This window comes from Biomphalaria glabrata, chromosome 3, assembly GCF_947242115.1.
Source record: "Biomphalaria glabrata chromosome 3, xgBioGlab47.1, whole genome shotgun sequence".
NCBI classification, from domain to species: Eukaryota; Metazoa; Mollusca; class Gastropoda; family Planorbidae; genus Biomphalaria; species Biomphalaria glabrata.
In genome coordinates, this window is record NC_074713.1 from 53,136,730 (window position 1) to 53,156,729 (window position 20,000).

The window sequence follows — 20,000 nt, forward strand, 5'->3', positions numbered from 1 at the left end:
AGAGAGAGAGAGAGAGAGAGAGAGAGAGAGAGAAAGAGAGAGAGAGAGAAAGAGAGAGAGAGAGAAAGAGAGAGAGAGAGAAAGAGAGAGGGAAAGAGAGAGAGAGAAAGAGAGAAAGAGAGAGAGAGAGAGAGAGAGAAAGAGAGAGAGAAAGAGAGAGAGAGAGAGAAAGAGAGATAGAGAGAGAGAGAGAGAAAGAGAGAGAGAGAGAGAAAGAGAGAGAGAGAAAGAGAGAGAGAGAAAGATAGAAAGAGAGAGAGAGAGAGAAGGAGAGAGAGAGAGAGAGACTGATTGAGAGGGGAGAAATAGAGAGAGTCGCGCGCAGGCTATTTACACCCCACACTCGCGCGCACACACAGTTTCCTTAAAAGAAAAAAAAAATCGATGAAACAGTGAGTCGAGCGCGCGGTAATTTCTGAAGCAGACGCGAAGGTCAAGAGTGGAATTCATTTTCACTTAACTTCTTTGTTGCATGCAAAGTCATAGCCAAAAAAACGAGAGGCATTTACCAAGCAAAAAATTGCTTCATGTTGTCACATGGGCCAAGTCAGACAACTTTTGTCTTTAGAATCAAATAATTGATTTGGTTTACAGTTGCACCCAAACGGGACCTTTGACCTGGAGCTCTGTTTTCTTTATCTTCGATGGAGAAAGGAGAAGATCTCAGGGTAAGTATTTAGATTTTCTGTAAAATCACTGTGACATTGTGAGCTCCAAATCTCCAATTATCTAATATATAATATATAATATAAGGTACATATATGCTCCTTATCAACACCATTTGACCAGACATTATGAAACTAGGCATGAAGGTTCTTAGGTTAAAGGTTCTCAAACTTTTTTGACACTGGGACCCCCTTGTATCACGTATCATACTCCACGAAACCCTAAATGAAAAAGCTACATAAATGCATGGTATTTAAGTTACAAATCGAGTGTTCATTGGGATTATAACTTTTGTTTAAAATAAAATGTGAAAAAAAAATGATGAGGTTGATATTTTATGAGTGTATTTAGGCTATGTGCGGCTCAATGTTTGTAAGTAACAACCGCACATTTTAACAACCGCACATTTCAAAAACGGCACATTTCAACAACGACACATTTCAAAAACGGCACATTAAAAAAAACGGCACATTTAAAAAACGGCACATTTCAACAACCGCACATTTCAAAAACGGCACATTTCAAAAAACGGCACATTTCAAAAACGGCACATTTAAAAAACGGCACATTTCAAAAAACGGCACATTTCAACAACCGCACATTTAAAAAACGGCACATTTCAACAACCGCAATTTAAAAAACGGCACATTTCAAAAAGGGCACATTTCAACAACCGCACATTTCAAAAACGGCACATTTAAAAAAACGGCACATTTCAAAAACGGCACATTTCTGTCCATTACGGCATGTTGTACCAAAACGACGAGGAAGCAGACAAACAACTTCTGTACCACGGCCTTTATTTACAGACTATACAATTTGAATGTTTTTGTAACCGGACTTTGTTGCATCCTTGCATTCCGAAATTAGTTCAAGTTCTTCGTTTGAGGATATTTCAAAAAACATGCTCATGTATTAGAATAGATTCATCTCTGATTGGGGCCTGAGCTTATTCACGCGCTAAGGGTTCAATCAGGGGCATAGACAAGACAGAATCACTAAAAAAAAAAAGTATCCGATTTGTCAATTAATTACTGGTAATTAATAATTTCGTTTGATACCAACAAAGGAAAGTAATCTTTAAGTATTCGCAGACATGGCTAAAACTGTTGGGTTTTGTCCCCTAAAATAATTTTTAACGCTTTTTCTCCCTCACGCATTCTCCTATCAAGTTGATACTTCAAACATTAAACAATTATTTATTGTACCCAAACAGTTATTTATTGTACCTAAACAGTTATTTATTGTACCTAAACAATTATTTATTGTACCTAAACAGTTATTTATTGTACCTAAACAGTTATTTATTGTACCTAAACAATTATTTATTGTACCTAAACAATTATTTATTGTACCTAAACAGTTATTTATTGTACCTAAACAGTTATTTATTGTACCTAAACAATTATTTATTGTACCTAACAAAAAACAAAACAAGACAATAACACCAACAACACGAATCAATAAAAAAAATACCATATTTGTGAATTAATTATTGCAAATTAATTATTTTGTTGGGTATTAAATAAGGGAAATAACTTGTACATTCCTGATATAGTTTTTAGGGCAGAGTTATTCCCTTTTTGATAAGCTTTTTTTTTTTAAAAAAAGGATTTTTTTTTATGTCCCTTATATTTCTAATTGTGTTTGAAATGCTATGAGGACCACCGACTCTTTGAAACAGAATATAGGACCGCTATGGCTGTCTTCAATATCCTGGCAACGCTGCGTAACGTTCGCGCACAACAGAAACATTAAAAATTAATTATCGAGTGCTTCCATCAAAGGTACGTTCGCCACACAATAGGCATATTTGCTGGCGAGATAACCTTACGAATAGCCGTCCTCTTCCGGATGCCGGTGTAACAGTAAAAAAGTACTACCTTATAAATAGACCTACTCCAAGGATGCCGGTGTAGCAGTAAAAAAAAAAAGTACTACTTACCATTCAACAGCCTTGCTGGGCCAGACACAGTGGCGAAGCTAGGGTGCGGGAGGAGGGGGAAGAATTTCTAAATCCCCCCGGGTCCCCACTTGAGGGGGGGGGCCCAAATGAGTTTTTTTTTTACATTAAATATTAAATATTACGCAAAATGCAGGATACCCGTAAGAGGTCAAGCCCTCCGGGCCCCAAATGATGGCTAATTCCTAGCTTCGCCCCTGGTCAGACACCTGTTTCGCGATGACCAATACCAAATGCGATCAATTACGGCGAGCTTAGAGGAGGACGGCGTAACAGGTGACACGAAGACCAAACCAGGCGCTATATAACCTTTAATTACCTTTAATTAGTATGAAACAATTAGTTTGATACTATAGCGATCAGTTAAGCATTAACCAATTAGGATTACTAGTATAGCCTATGCATATTTAAGGAACACATATATCCTGGACCTAGAGTACAGAGCAAGACTATTTCTAGACTTTCATTCGTTATGAAATAATTATTTATTTAGTTTCTAAAATGCAAATTTTTAAAACCATTTTTTGTTTGGTAATCTTTTCTCGTAACATTCTATTTGACCAACATTTATGTTCAAATGGAAACTATAATATAAAAGGTTCTATATGCGTAACGCGTTGACGTAATATGACGCATGAGGCTGGTTACGATTAGTGTTTCGCGAATGCTTATACTGCTGGGTTCGTGCTTCCTGGAGTCACACGTGACAGACACAGACATTACAGATTGACTCAAGTTCTCTTCGGCAGACAAATATAATGTTTATTTAAAGACAATAATGACACTACTGCACCTTATTGGCAGTTACATCAAGACTCCCGATGTGAAACATAATTACATTCACATAACAGCGGTATTGAATATCCATGAATAAATCACAAGTAACGTCCACAACACAGCGGGTAACAATAAACTTCACAGTTACTATTTGACTCTCTAAATCCAGAGAAAAACTATCAAAATACTGAAGTCCGTACTGGACCAGAAGATAGTACTTGACTCTCTAGATCCAGAGAAAAACTATCAAAATACTGAAGTCCGTACTGGACCAGAAGATACTACTCTACTCAAAGTTACAACTCGACTAACCAACTCGCTACTACTAGGATAATACATAACTACCTCGTTCAGAGGACTCTTTCTGACTGCCCTGACTGAACTGACTTGAGTGAAGGACTTGACTTGACTGAACTGACTTGACTTGACTGACTGACTTGACTGAACTGCCCTGACTGAATTGACTTGACTGACTGACTTGACTGAACTGACTTGACTGACTGACTTGACTGAACTGACTTGATGACTGACTTGACTGAACTGAATGGACTGACTGAACTCAAAGTCAATTTTAGTCATTCTACTTCCTGTTTTCTACATCAGGAATTCCACGTGTCTTTTAAACTCTTAACATGACGTGAACATTAAATCAGGCAAAGTCAACTGAGACTGTGACACATAGTATCGAGAATTTGTGGTCAATGGGGCAAATGATGTGATTCAAATCAAGTTCCAACTAAATAAGCACAGGTCGACCTACTAGGGTGCTCATGGGATCGCAGATAACTACATTATTCACTTGGTTAAAAATGTCATTTTCGTTGGGTTTTTTTCATACCTACCTGAACGTGTGGTAAACTGTTGTCTCGAGGGTTGCGAGTTTGAATCCTGACCGCCGTCATCTCCGTCGTCCTACGGCCAGTCTTGGTCAGGGTGCAATAATCTTCATTTCAGAAGAAATTGGTGTGTGTGTGTGTGGGGGGTATGTATAGTACACAAAATGCAGAGCGTTTATCTATGAGGAAACAGAGCGTTTATTAAAGAGGAACTAAGGCGTTTATTTAAAAGGAACTAAAGCGTTTATTAAAGAGGAATTTAGGCGTTTATTAAAGAGGAACTAAAGCGTTTATTAAATAGGAACTAAGGCGTTTATTAAAAAGGAACTAAAGTGTTTATTAAATATGGACTAAGGCGTTTATTAAAGAGGAACTAAAGCGTTTTTTAAAGAGAAACTAATGCGTTTATTAAATAGAACTAATGCGTTTATTAAAGAGGAACTCAAACTTTTATTAAAGAGGAACTAAAGCGTTTATTAAAGAGGAACTAACGCGTTTATTGAAGAGGAACTAAAGCGCTTATTAAAGAGGAACTAAGGCTTTGTCAAGATTTTCTTGTTTAACGAGCTCTTTAGAGATCTCGCTCAAATTCGAAATTCCAATTCTTTTCTCACTATGTCATCTTATCTTAAGTTATCTTATCTTATAAATTACCCCAGAAATGCCTTAGGAAAAAAAATTACACTCTACGCATATCCATGTATTAAATTAGATAATAGATATGCATGTTAATAAAAGACTTCAACTCTGCTGAGTTTTCAAGGCTGATTCTGGCAATCCCTTCCGTGCTCTAATGGCACTAGGGAAGACTAAGCTCTTGTATGAATTCGTCCAAGCAAATGAGATAAGACATGTGCTTTTATCTTTGTGTCTGAGTATTTTATCAGGTCGTGTGTTGGTATTTGTAAGTTATGGTTTACTGTTATGGCAAGTTATGGTTTTGAGTCTCTGTTTTGTTTGTAAAAATGTTTTGCATGTTTTTGATGTTTTTTTTCTAGTCCAAACCTCCCGCAGGGCAACTCGGGATGGCAGCGGGGAGGGTATGAACCAGGGACCATCCGGACGACCGAATGACAGTCCAGCGCGCATACCGCACGATAGGCAGCCAGTCTTTTGTCCTAATGTGTCTCTAAATTTAGTGATTTAAATAATGTCGCTCTAGTCAAATGAGATATATCTAAAGGAGGCGCGGTGGCTGAGTGGTAAAGCTATTTCAGGGTTCGAATCCTGGGGATTTTTTATTTCGGGATCTTCAGGGCGCCTTCGAATCCACCCAGCTCTAATGGGTACCTGACATTCGTTCAGGAAAATAATGGCGGTTGGTCATGGTGCTGGACAGATGACACCCTCATTATCAATGGGCCACAGAAACAGATGACCTTTTGCATCATCTATTCCATAGATCGCAAGGTCTGAAAGGGAAACTTTATTTATAAATCTCAAGGCTCTATCTAGTCTACGATTTCAGCCGCTAGGTTATTATAGTTAAAAGACGAATCATATCCAAACAGGATCCTTTAAATGGAACGTCATGCATTGTGAAATACACTCAGTTGACAGCACATGACCTTAAAAAAAATTGCGCGTCGGAAAAAAAGTCATGGCCACGCTATGTTTGCTATTTTATCCGACCATTATTTGCCAACTCTTCAACGCACTGCTTCTCTAAATCGATGTCAACATTAGCATGAGAAGGGTATAATTTAGCATCATTCTAGATCTAGCATTTACGCTGCGTGGCGAGAGCGTTTATCTAGTCATGCCGCATTGCTTTAAAGGATCTGGTTGATGGGTGAGTCTTTTTCTGGCAAGCTCGAGGTTAAGCTGGGTTTATTTTAAGGCGTGCTGACCTACTTTCGAAATAATTTCATCTCTACATAGAAACATATTTAAATGTATAATTTAATACTTGTGTGGTGGCAAAGTCAGTTTATTTTATCATTTTTTTATCATTAAAAAAATAATATTTATTATAGGAAGATTTTTATAAGAGAAAAAAAAAAAAAAAAAAAGAAAATCTGTACGGATTTGACAAAGCTTCTATTTTGTCACTCTGTCCGTCTGTCTGTCTGTGTATCTGTCTGACAAAAAGATTGTTCACGTTATTTCTTCGACACCCAATCTCGGATCAAGCTGAAATTTCGCACAATTATTTCTTTTACCTGACAACACAAAAAAAAAATAATTAAAAATTAACCAATTAGTTAATTAAGTATTGGTAATAAATTACTTTGCATTGTGTCTGAAAAAAAACGGAAAGAAATAATAATTTACTGAAGTGCTGGTGTAAGCTGATTTAGTCCCTTTTATAGATCGTGTTCTAAGGCTTAGTGAACACAAACATGAAAAACAAGCAATAGACGCAATCTACCTTCGACTCTTTGCTAGTCGAGTGGTTAACGCGTTGGCTTGAGAATCCTGAGAAGGCTTTAGCCTACAAGTTCGAATTCAGGTTGTTCACTTTAAAAAAAAAATTACATATAAATGCCTCTAAAAAAAATTGTTTCTCTAGATCTATTACAAATTTAATTACATGACTGATCCAAACTAATTGATACAAAGAAACTTGACGTAACCTTTTTTTTTTTTTTTTAAAGTATTTTATAAATATTTCCTTGTTTTCGTCCGCCTTGATAAATAGTGTTAAGGACAAATTAAAAATTGGAACCAAAAGGGAGCATAATATAAAGCAAATCGTTACATTAAGTGGATATGTTTATTTAGGCTATCTATTGCCTATAACTATAAATAGCTTATTTTTCGTGTTTCCGGAATAAAGGACAAAGAAGGTGTTGATGATCTATGTGTTTTAAAAAGTAAAGTTCCCCCTTTCAGACCTTCCGATGATGTAAAGGACATCCGTTTATGTGGCCAACGGTCAACGAGGGTGTCATGTGGCCAGCGTAACGACCAACCGTCTTTACTTTTTCACCAGCTAATGCCAGATATCTTTTAAAGCTGGCTGAACTCAGAGGCGGCCTAAGGATCCCGAAATAAAAAAAAAACAGTCTTCACCAGGATTTAAACCCGGGATCCCCGGTTCGGAACCCAAGCGCTTTACCACTCAGCCACCGCGTCTCCTCTTGTTTTAGAAAGTTTTATGATAAATTTGTGTGCATTGTTTCCCTTGCTTTTTCTTAATAGCACAAATTAATTTCTAGGCCTATTGTTTTTCTTAGGTTCCCTTATATCGCCTTCACATTTCTCCGTATTGTTTTTACCTTCCTATTATGTTACTGCGATCTTTCAATATGGCGTCTTTAACATTGTTTAGGTCCTTCTTTTAATTTCCGAATCTCTCACAATATTCGTCTTTATAATCTGCTTAAGGTTTTCTTAGGTTCCCTTATTTCGCCTCCACATTTCTCCGTATTGTTTTTACCTTCCTATTATGTTACTGCGATCTTTCAATATGGCGTCTTTAACATTGTTTAGGTCCGTCTTTTAATTTCCGAGTCTCTCACAATATTCGTCTTTATAATCTGCTTAAGGTTTTCTTAGGTTCCCTTATATCGCCTCCACATTTCTCCGTATTGTTTTTACCTTCCTATTATGTTACTGCAATTGTTTCGTGTACAAGGACAGAGTGTTTATGGGAGAGCAAATGACCATTAAGTTTGAATGGAGTTAAACCAAAACAATGTGGCTAACATGTGGTTGAAATTTCAGTGTGGCTAACATGTGGTTGAAATTTCAGTGTGGCTGACACGCGGTTGAAATTTCATTGTGGCTAACACGCGGTTGAAATTTCATTGTTGCTAACATGTGGTTGAAATTTCATTGTTGCTAACATGTGGTTGAAATTTCATTGTGGCTAACACGCGGTTGAAATTTCATTGTTGCTAACATGTGGTTGAAATTTCATTGTTGCTAACATGTGGCTGAAATTTCATTGTGGCTAACACGCAGTTGAAATTTCATTGTTGCTAACATGTGGTTGAAATTTCATTGTGGCTAACACACGGTTGAAATTTCATTGTTGCCAACATGTGGTTAAAATTTAATTGTTGCCAACATGTGGTTGAAATTTCATTGTTGCTAACATGTGGTTGAAATTTCATTGTTGCTAACATGTGGTTGAAATTTCATTGTGGCTAACTCGCGATTGAAATTTCATTGTTGCCAACATGTGGTTGAAATTTCATTGTTGCTAACATGCGGTTGAAATTTCATTGTGGCTAACACGCGGTTGAAATTTCATTGTTGCTAACATGTGGTTAAAATTTCATTGTGGCTAACTCGCGATTGAAATTTCATTGTTGCCAACATGTGGTTGAAATTTCATTGTTGCTAACATGTGGTTGAAATTGCATTGTGGCTAACATGCGGTTGAAATTTCATTGTTGCTAACATGTGGTTAAAATTTCATTGTTGCTAAGATGTGGTTAAAATTTCATTGTCGTTAACACCTGGAAATAATATGGTTACTATAATGACATGTTTCAAATGCGGTTTAGATGTCGCTAAGCTTACACTGATCAGGAAACCAATATGGTTAACACGTGGTCAACTTGCTGTTAAAATTTTGACATAGAGACAATGTGGTTGTGATATATATATATATTTATATATAGGGCCTATGCATCCCCTTGATAACACGTTTATGAACATGTGTTTAAAATGAGGTTAAGCTTGTAAATAATATGTGGTAAGATTAAAATGTGGTTACGGTGTGATTAGGATTACTGTGAGAAGAGGGACAATAAGGGTGGCTAACTTATTTTTTTTATTAGAGTTAGTCCCCTTTATTACTTGATTTAAGTCCGTGTTAACTGTTTACAATTGCCATTCTTATTGTCCCTCTTCTCACAATTACAATGCGTTTAAAATTATGATTTCGATAAGATGTTACATAGATGTACTAAAACGGGACCTCAAATCAGTGAACATGAATACTGACCATTGGGAAGACATAGCTCTAGACCGCACCAAATGGAGAGAGGCAGTGACCAAGAAAGCTATGGATAGCGAAAGAGCATGGGCCTCAGCCCTGGAAGAAAAACGGACAAAGCGAAGAATGGCCAGCTCCTCTACCACCGAAGCAACAGCCACCTTAACCTGCGATATTTGTGGACGGGAGTGTCTCTCCAAAATAGGGCTCCACAGCCACATGAGGAAGTGTGCGAGATGAACCATGGTCGTTCTACGACTGAAGGAGGCCAACGATGATTTAAATATTTACATGTGGTTAGACTTACATTTTGGTTAACATGTGGTTACTGTAACATGTAGTTAAGGTTATGGTTTAATAGATAGACATGTCTCGTTTCGTATGTGTTACAGCCCCTGTAGTTTAAGACCACACGCTATTTGATAGGCTTTGGATAATATGGCATATTTTAGGATCAATAGACCAGGGAATAGCCGTTGGGTAAACTATTACTTAATAACATAGCGATGCGCGATTGATCTAAATACAGCTCCATTTTCTAGCTCAGTTACTTATAAAATTGTATAAAAATCAATGCAAAAATCGATTGGATGATATGGTTTCACGACACACTTAAATACATACACAAACAAAGATATATTATAACATATACAAACAAAAAGCAAACACACACCGACACATACTGACACACAGAAAAGCACGCATACGCAGAAACACACACACAAACACCTGAGAACACAGATACACATATAAACACAGTAAACACACACAGACACACACAAACACATACAAACACAAACAGACACATACAAACGCATAAAACGTACAAACGCACTAAAACACAAACATACAGACACATACAAACGCACACAAACACAGACAGCAGCCATAAGTATCACGGAATGTATATATGTATATCAGAGTTTGTCTTATGATATTACTACACAGTGACGCATAAACTACGGCCCGCGGGACGAATCCGGCCCTTTAAAAAAAAAAAATTCAGCTCGCAATGCCTAAAGTAGCCGCAGAGGCCAAGTTCCATTAAACACGACGAGTCTATCCGACACCACTAGTGATAGTAGGCCTAACTGTAGACCTGTGACGTGGTTGTTGCCTGTGAACAATCTTTGCCTCTCTGTTCTCTGGCATTCTTTCAAGATGGCCTGCCCAACGTAATCTGCTTCTTCTTATTTCCGCCACTATAGAGGGGTCTTCATATAGCTGGTTTACTTCTTGGTTGTTGCGAGTCCTTATTCCGATTTCCTTATGTACATTGTTGTAAATTTTTCTGAGTATTTTTCTTTCCCAAGTATTTAGCAGATTTTCTGGGTTTTTTTTTTGGTCAGCGTCCAGATTTCACTTGCATGTATGACTACAGGTCTGATGATGGTTTTGTAAGTTATTTTCTTTTCTTAAATATAAGTTTGAAGTTTGCTTTTAAGTATGTGTTGTTTCGTTTTACGATTTTACGAATACAATAACTAACAAACTAACTTACCTTTTTCCTACCATCTATGTTTTTCCACCCAAGATGAGAATGCAAGCAAATAGTAGGAATTGAAAAAAAACAACATAAACCCTCCAATACAGTGTTAATGCTAAAACTAGAATCTCTCATAAGTGCCAAATTTGTATACCAACACCGTCTCCTCTCATCTACACATCCCTTGCGCGCACCATCTTTCTACTACGAATTATCAGTAAAACTATTAGAGCCAAGAATAGTATGTCTTTTGTTTTCTCCAACGAGAGACAAATAGTCTCCCCTAGTGTGACAAACAAAGTTACCCCGTTCAGCCAGGCTAAGTACCCCACGCACGCACGCACATACACACATTTACACTCCCTCACACAACACTACCTACAGAATACAGAATCTTGTCCTCACGAAAAGGTCGCCCACTCTCAAAAATTGGAAGAATTATTAGAGGGTTGAAAGGAGATAGGACTTTAACATGTTCTAAAGATAGAAACAAGGGACATAATCTTACTTATTTCTTGTAACTTAAAGTGTGGCAACAGGGCAGCCTTTCATTTGATTTAAAGATAGAAAAGGAACGACAAAATAAAGATGAAGTCAAATCTAGTTTTTATTTATATCATATTGGACAGGATCATCTTCACTTTTGTTACTTTGTTGAATGATAATTGGAATTGTATTAGCAATGATGTTCGCCCCGTGTAGTTCGAACAATTTGAAATAATTTATAATTCTGTATTAGACATGAATAGGGTACGGATGACAAAGCAATACCATAATTATAAATTTAATAACTATGTAACTTTTTAAAACACAGCTTATCAACACTACCGTCATTATTCACACCGGATACACCAAAAAGCTTGCTATTTATAGGCTTTCCGCCATGTATGAAAATCTCCAACAGAGATATTGCATTTTTTATTTATTATTTTTTTGTAAATGTTATTTCTGATTAGTTCCATTAGCGCATTGAGCCTATATTATGTTCGTTAAGAGCGCCTTATAAATGAAGTTATTATTACTATTATTATTTTATCATTATTATTGGGCAGTCAGTCGTTTTAGGTAGGCCTAGTTAGTCCTGATGACACAGCTACTAGAGAAACAATTCTTGCAAACCTCAAAAGCAGTTATTATTTTTATGAAGGCTAATGGTCTGTAAGAGACGACGAAAGCTTTAAAAAAAAAATGAATTCTCCCTGCCCGACGTAATTGGAGCGGAAGTGACGTGTTTAAGGATCCCATTTGTTAATGTCAAAAAACTATTTCACTTTTCTCAAGTACAGACATCAGTATCGATCTTTCTTGGCGATCGTCTGCAAGTTATGAATCGATGTACGGAAACAGATGAATAGGGGATAGAGCGGCGTGACGTCATGTTCATCGTTTAACGTTTTGTTTCCATATTTATTCAAAGGTTTTCATAAATGCCTCCTCAACAAACAAACAAAAAGAGGATCTACAATTGTTCAAGGCCGGAGCTAAGTATTTAGCAGCCCACAGACACAACTTATTAAGACAACTTACATTGTTTTGTTTGGCTCAAGTTTCAATCGTAGACATTTATTTATTATACCTGGTCATTATAAAGTAAATTTATGATGTTTTAACTCTTACTCTCCGTAATTATTTTTCCAAGTTTCAAAGGAATTCTTCATTTATCCCATTAGTATTTCACTATCCTGTTATGATTGGGCTTCAGTAGCTTTGTTGTTTGTTATAAGAAAATGTTGTATTTGGTCTAGAATTAAAGGGAAATGGATGCTCTTTTTATATAACACAACGTCAAGTTTATAAAATTAAACATTAATTTATTTTAATGAGGTCAAAATCAACGATGGTATCGTCGATTAGGAGAGAAAGAGTTAAAACAAGTTTTTTTTTGTCATCATCTTTGAAAGATGTGTTATATTGTCTTTCTTAGAGAATCGCTTCGTGTGGTCATTTTTTAAAGTATAGTAAAGTTTTTTTAAAGGTAGCGTTTTATAGTCTATTTTAGGTAGCGTTATGTGATCATTTTACACAGGTCCATTTTAGCGGTATGGAGTGAGGTGGCTGAGTGGTAAAGTGCTTGGATTTCGAACTGAAAGGTATCGGGTTCCAATCCTAGTGAAGGCTGATATTTTAAATTTAATTTGTATGGCGCCCCTGAATCCACAGGTTTCTAAGGAGTGTGAAAAATAAATTGATCGCCAACCTTTCCCCTAACAGGACTTCGTGCCTTCCTAGTGGGACACGCCCCACAGTTTGAGAAACGCTGCAGTAAACTATCCACTTATCAAACCAAGCAAACATTACTAGACCTAGATAGGCAATAGCTGGTTAATACTGGAGTTACAATATGTGCATTGCATTGGATCAAACACCTCTTTTATTGTTGACTAGCCAAACAATTAATTAATTCATCATTTCTTATTATGATAATGCTGTAAACAGAAAGGAAAAAAAAAATCTCCCCTAGCATTGTTTTCCAAGAACTATCGAGTCGTCTGCTAAAGCATTATTCTAAAACCTGGCCACTAGTATAATATTCTGTTGCCAGAAACGAGATGTCCAATCTGGCCAATCGATGAGCGCATCTCTTGACATTACTGATTACAACGGTGCGCCAGATTTCTGTGCCATTCCAAACTGAATACGAATGTTAATTATTATTGTAATCTTCCTTCATTTTTTTGGGATCTGTTTTAATCTACATTTCTCCAAATATAAAGCAAATTAAATTCATTCAATAATCCAACATAGTTAGACTTTTTTTTACAACAAAAAAGCAAAAAGATGTTGACACACATTTTTGATTAGCCAAAGCAAGAGTGTTAGAATTTATAGCTCTACCCTAAAACTTTTAATTCAAATAACCCGAAAAAACAATTTTCATCAATCATTGGCTATTTTTTTTTGTTTTTGTTTTACTGGGTGTTGCAGCAATTAACAGCTACCCCCCCCCAAAAAAAAAAATAATTACCAAATTATCACGATTTTTTTTGTTCTAAGACAATAGAAAAAAAGGTCAGCATGTGGATCGAATCCACGACAGTTGCGTTATTAGCATGACAATCTAAAAACTTATCCAACCTGCCATATTACTAAATGCGAAACTAAAAAAAAAAAAAAAAAAAGTAAGAAAAAAGTAAGGTTCCCCTGTCAGACCTTGCGATCAATAGGGCAGAAACTGTTAAGGTCATCAATTTCTTTGGACAACTATTAACGAGCAGGGTGTCACGTGGTCAGCACAACGACCAACCGCCTTTACTTTCTCCAACTAAAGTCAAGTGCCCATTAGAGTTGGGTGGACTCAGGGGCGCACTAAACATTCCGAAATTCAAAATCCCAGTCTTCACCGTGGTTCGAATTCAGAACCCAGGTTCGAATCCAGAACCCAGGTTCGAATACAGAACCTAGGTTCGGAATCCAAGCGCTTAACCACTCAGCCACCGCGCCTCCCATGTGCGAAACTGCAGATCAAAATAAAGTATTCTAATTTGGTTTCGGTTTCAAACTTTTTTAGCCAGTGGTTTAGACTAAAACAAAAGTGTGAGCTATACGCTGTAATCAAATCAAACTGGCATAATGTCAGTGAAAGCCTTAGTCTGCTGACCAAAGTTCTCATGGCTAGAGCCGGCACTGTTTGCTCTGGTCTCAGCCTATTTAGCCGACGACATGTTTCAAACGATGTGAAAGGAAATTAAATGGACATGCTGCACTCTAGCAAACACTCTTGAAGCTTTCTCTTTTAGTTTTTTTTTTAAATCTCACGAGTCTTAGAGCAGTTAATACCAGACTGTAGTGTCGGGGACAGCCTGCAATTCAGCCTGTATGTACACATCTGTTGCCATGACGCTAGATTGATGTTTCTCAATCTTGGGGTACAGGTACTCTGGAGATACTCGTCAGAAACAAAATGGAATTGGAAGCGATGCGTCAAAATACATTTCAAGTATGGTAGACAGGGGTTCTAAAGTTCTTACGTATCTGTGAGTTTATTTATGTGGTAAAGAAAGAAAATAATGGTATGAAACAAGAAAAACATACTTTAAAAAAAAAAAATCTTATATTAAGTGTAGCTGTATCAAATAAGTTGGATGATCTGGATCAGTCGTGTAATCAAATTTGTAATAGATCTAGACTAACAATAATAAATCTGTGCAATTACAAATATTTCTACCTACATTTTTGTTAAGCGCTATGTCATGCTTTTAGCTTTCTCAATACGCTATGCCGCTATGATCCTTTCGTCTGGACCAGTTTCGAATAATGCAGGAGGACGGGGAAGGAGGGTGTATCAGGTTGAATGTTGCCGTGATTGTTTTATAAATTCGTTTAAAAAAAAAAGTTGAACAACCTGAGTTCGAACTTGAGGGCTCAAGCCTCCCTAAGTGAACACACTAACCACTGTACTAGGGATATGCTTAGCAAAAAAAGAAGGTTCGATAGATATATTTATAACGGCGACCTATTTCCCTCTACAAAGTTTAAAGGGGACTAATTTAACTTACAAATTCACATCAGTAAAGTAACATTTTTCTCCCTTGTTCATTATTCAACAAACTATTTAGTTGGTTAATTTTTTAAATTGATTCTTGCTAGATAAACGAAATAATTGGATGTGTGAGAAATGATGTGTACAAGAGTTTTACCAGAGTGAGCTGATATAAGTTTTATAAAAAACCTTAGCGGGGTACTTGAGAAAAAAATGTTAATAAATTTTGGCAAACTGCAATGCGTTCTATAAGACATAACAGTCACTGAAGCAGGACCAAAGTCTTAATCAAATACATTTAACCCTACACAGTCTCAGCTAATCATCCATCACTCTACCCATAAGAATGTTCAGTATAATACGAAGACTTGTGTCGTGGTGTAGAGACGTTTTAGAGAACAGAATAGCAAAGCGTAATAGTTTTATTTCTTAAAAAATATAAATCATATAAGGCACAAAACAATAACGACAGCACCAAAAATCAAATGACAAAATGTTGACAATGAAGATGATGAAAGATTGTCCAGAAATTTCTACAGATTCGTACACATTTTGTAAGCAGCACTTTTTGTTACATTCTGTCATGCTGATACATTTTAAGAAATTTTTTTGCTACAGATTCATACACATTTTGTAAGCAGCACTCTTTGTTACATTGTCATCCTGATACATTTTAAGCAATTTTTTTTTGTGCTACAGATTCATACACATTTTGTAAGCAGCACTTATTACATTCTGTCGTGCTGATACATTTTAAGCAATTTTTTTTTTGCTACAGATTCATACACATTTTGTAAGCAGCACTCTTTGTTACATTGTCATGCTGATACATTTTAAGCAATTGTTTTGCTACAGATTCATACACATTTTGTAAGCAGCACTCTTTGTTACATTCTGTCGTGCTGATACATTTTAAGCAATTGTTTTGCTACATATTCATACATATTTTGTAAGCAGCACTCTTTGTTACAATTCTGTCGTGCTGATACATTTTAAGCAATTGTTTTGCTACAGATTCATACACATTTTGTAAGCAGCACTCTTTGTTACATTCTGTCGTGCTGATATATTTTAAGCAATTTTTTTGCTACAGATTCATACACATTCTGTAAGCAGCACTCTTTGTTACATTGTCATCCTGATACATTTTAAGCAATTTTTTTTTGTGCTACAGATTCATACACATTTTGTAAGCAGCACTCTTTGTTACATTGTCATGCTGATACATTTTAAGCAATTGTTTTGCTACAGATTCATACACATTTTGTAAGCAGCACTCTTTGTTACATTCTGTCGTGCTGATACATTTTAAGCAATTGTTTTGCTACAGATTCATACACATTTTGTAAGCAGCACTCTTTGTTACAATTCTGTCGTGCTGATACATTTTAAGCAATTGTTTTGCTACAGATTCATACACATTTTGTAAGCAGCACTCTTTGTTACATTCTGTCGTGCTGATATATTTTAAGCAATTTTTTTGCTACAGATTCATACACATTTTGTAAGCAGCACTCTTTGTTACATTGTCATCCTGATACATTTTAAGCAATTTTTTTTTGTGCTACAGATTCATACACATTTTGTAAGCAGCACTCTTTGTTACATTCTGTCGTGCTGTTACATTTTAAGCAAGGAATTACAATACATTTTTTTCACTTACTGATACATGATATGTAAGCAATGATCATACCGATATATTGTGATTAGTAATCGTGCAAACGCATTAAAAAAAAGCATTATATTTGGTTACTGTGTGCAATAATGAGACCATTGACAATCGCCCCCCCCCCTTCCAATCTTTCCCTTGTCTTTCCGATAATTTTATTGTACACCCCCCCCCTCCCATGCATTCTCAAGTCAAACGTGACGATAGTAAAACAAGTTTGAAATACTGTATTCTTAAATAATAGCCGGATATGACCCACGGCCTGCGGGCCTTAGTTTGGGTCTTACCGATCTATTGGATTGAATTTAGATCTATGTCAAACATAGAGAATGTTCCCTTCAGATTTTTAAAAAAATTTTGCCATGAAAATAAAAGTATAGTGTGAAAATGGAATTATCCATTCAGCCGATATATTCATGTCAAAAATAAAATACTGAGAAAACGTGTTTATCAAACTTGTTAAAAAGTTTCCCCTCTTTAATAGAGATACAATTAGGTACTTTTTGTATATTTTTAGGGCCCTCCGGGTTGTGCGGTGACATTAAACATACACTACGGTCTCTTCTATGATCTAAGGAACGTTTATGCCAGATTTTTATAAGAATTTGGTCAAACGGATTTGATTTTTATGCGGACACACATACAGACATACGCCTTACTTTGTGCTTTATATTATAGATAAATTAATTTTTAATTTAACTTATAGAACCCTAATGCTTTAGTTGCACTATAAGTGTGTGTGTCATTTTGTATTCAGCGCGCCTCTAACAAGATACATTTCGAAGTTTTACAAGAGAAATATTCATTCTGTAGATTTTTTTTCTGTAGAGACTTCGTTGAGATGCCCTTAACTCTTTCTCTCCGTAATTATTTACCACATTCTGGTGGAATCAACGTTGGTATCGTCATTTAGGAGAGAAAGAGTTAAGCTACTGTAGAATTGCTTTGGAATTCAACATTCTTATGTTAAACATTTTCATCTTCCTCGTTGTCCGGCGTGTCCAGTCTCCTCCGTTTAGCAGGCACAACATCGCCAAGAAGGCCGCTAGCTGTGTTGAACAGGTTGATGGGAGACGAGCCGTCCGTTATAAGCGTGGACTTCAGGCCCAGAGCCTGCAGCATTCTTACCTGCAAATCAGGCCCAGCGGTGGCCATGGCCAGCAGAGTGTTGCTTCCGATGGAGTCCACCATATTGCGGAATTTATTGACTTCAATGTTTGAGAGCTCCGTGTTCTTGTCGAGATCCATTCGATTTTTTTCTTTAGCGTATGCAAGCTCCGCGTTCCTCGCCAGAGTGAGGCGTTGCAGTTCGGATTCGGATTCAATCGCCGAAGCCTGTGATTTTAATTTCGCTTGTTGCACAGCAGCCTCTCCTTCAATCCTCGACGCCTCTGCGCGGCTCTGCGCCTCGGCTTTGGCTTGGCCAGCGCTCTCCACCGCAGCGCTATTGGCCTGCAACTCCAAGAGCTCTCTTCTGGCTTTCTCGGCTTCGGCTTCGTCCAAAATCTTTTGGCGCTCCAGGCGTCCTCTAGCTTCCTGCTCAAGGCGGTCGGCTTCGTGTCGAGCAGCTGCTTCTTGTGAATTGGTGGTTATTTCAATAGCGAGCTGTACAGACTTTTGAAGCGAGTCTCTGGTACGCTGGTCCACAGGTTCGACTGATTGAACATCAACATTGGTGATGACAAGATTGTTCTGTGGGAAACGTATAGTTGTCACCACCTTGCCATCAACCATCCCAAACACTGATGCCCTGATGATCTTCGCTGAATTCTTATGAAAATCATCAAAGGAGACTTGAGCTACAGCGCCACGTACCCTGGAGGCTATAGCCTTGCACGAGTCCCCCACAAAGTCTGGAACGTTAAATAGCTTAGCCGATTCCTCCGGTGATTTGTCTACGACATCGAAATGCCAATTGTAGGATAATTGAATTGAGAGTCTGGCGTGGTCAGCTGTCTCCACTGTGATAACATCCGTAGCAAAGTCAGGTCCCAAAAGAAGGCACAGAGCTTTGATGGCGTGATTCTTCTTTGGTTTGCCCCCAGAGAGACTCAGGACGGTAAACTGCTCGTCTGGTCCAAGCATGACCTGCTCAGGGCCATAGACCACCCTGGACATTTTGGCTTTGTAATCATAGATTTGAACCGCTGCATTGTGTGGCACGCGATATGTAACTACTCGAGTTTTGTCTCTCGGTTTGGTCTTCGCTTCATTCAACCCCCTCACTCCCCTGTCGGACAGCGGATCAGTACCCCGTGTGATTAAGGTTTCTACAGTCTCAGGGAGATCCTTCTCTCAAAGCTCTTCATCCTCTTTGATCATGTAGGTGGAGCCAATCACGGCCCTGACCTTCCCAGATTTGACGTCCCTGACATATATTCCTTCATTCTCATCCAAAGGAATCGCACGTCTTTTAAAGACTACTTCGACCTCGACAGGGGGCACATACTCCGCTGGACCTCTGATCATCCATTTAACTCCAGGACTTCTCATCACAGCACCGTCTTTAAAATGTTCCGTTGCGTTAAGGACCAGTCCTTCTTCTTCGCTAAGGATGTACACGTTTTGTATGCCTTTCTCCAAGGCTTCGCCTGGCATCAGAAAAAAAGATTTTTCTCCTCTGACGAGCTTCTTCTGACCCAACTGCGGCTTTCCATCGTCGCCTACTGGGTTCAATATAACACAGTACTGTCTGTTGGTCAGCGTAGTTATATTTATAACCCCCAGTACCTCTTCGTAGACTCCTGGTATATGAGATTCCGAGTCTTTGAAAGTGATCAGCCATTCTTCGCCGTTTTTTCTCTCAATTCCAAAGTCGTCTTTGAATGTTTTAATTGCCCTGATGTGGAGACCAGTGGATTCGGTCAGAACGTAGGCGTTAACGATGCTCACCACTTCTTCGAATACACCTGGCAGGTATGCACCGGTCTTCTTGACCATCCACTCCTCCCCTGACACCCTTGAATGTCCGTCTCTATCCACACATTGCAGCTTGGCTCTGAGACGCAGGGCTTGGTTGGGTCCAATGACCACCGCCTGGATCGTCTCTTCTACAAACGTTTCTTTCTTTGGTATATAAGTGCCAGGTCCTTCAAACAACCAAGTATCCCCCGCTGACCATCGACGACCATCTTCATCAGTGAAGTCAAGGATGGCGCGAATCTTTAGAGCGGAGTTCGCTGGCACCACGTGCAATGTTTGAACAGGCAGCTTGAGAACCTCGCCTGGATGC

The 20,000-nt window shown here is 37.8% G+C and overlaps 1 protein-coding gene and 1 pseudogene across 1 annotated transcript in view; one reads left to right on the forward strand and one right to left on the reverse strand.

Annotated features, from left to right (window-relative positions):
- Window positions 1-381: 381 nt before the first annotated feature.
- The window catches only part of LOC106064099 (neuroglobin-like), a 72,908-nt gene continuing 53,289 nt past the window's right edge, over window positions 382-20,000 (forward strand). Inside the window, exon 1 of the mRNA XM_056022665.1 lies at window positions 382-668. The gene's annotated coding sequence lies outside the window, so the exon portion shown is untranslated. The remainder of the gene's footprint in view (window positions 669-20,000) is intronic.
- The window catches only part of LOC106072151 (major vault protein-like), a 21,325-nt pseudogene continuing 18,444 nt past the window's right edge, over window positions 17,120-20,000 (reverse strand).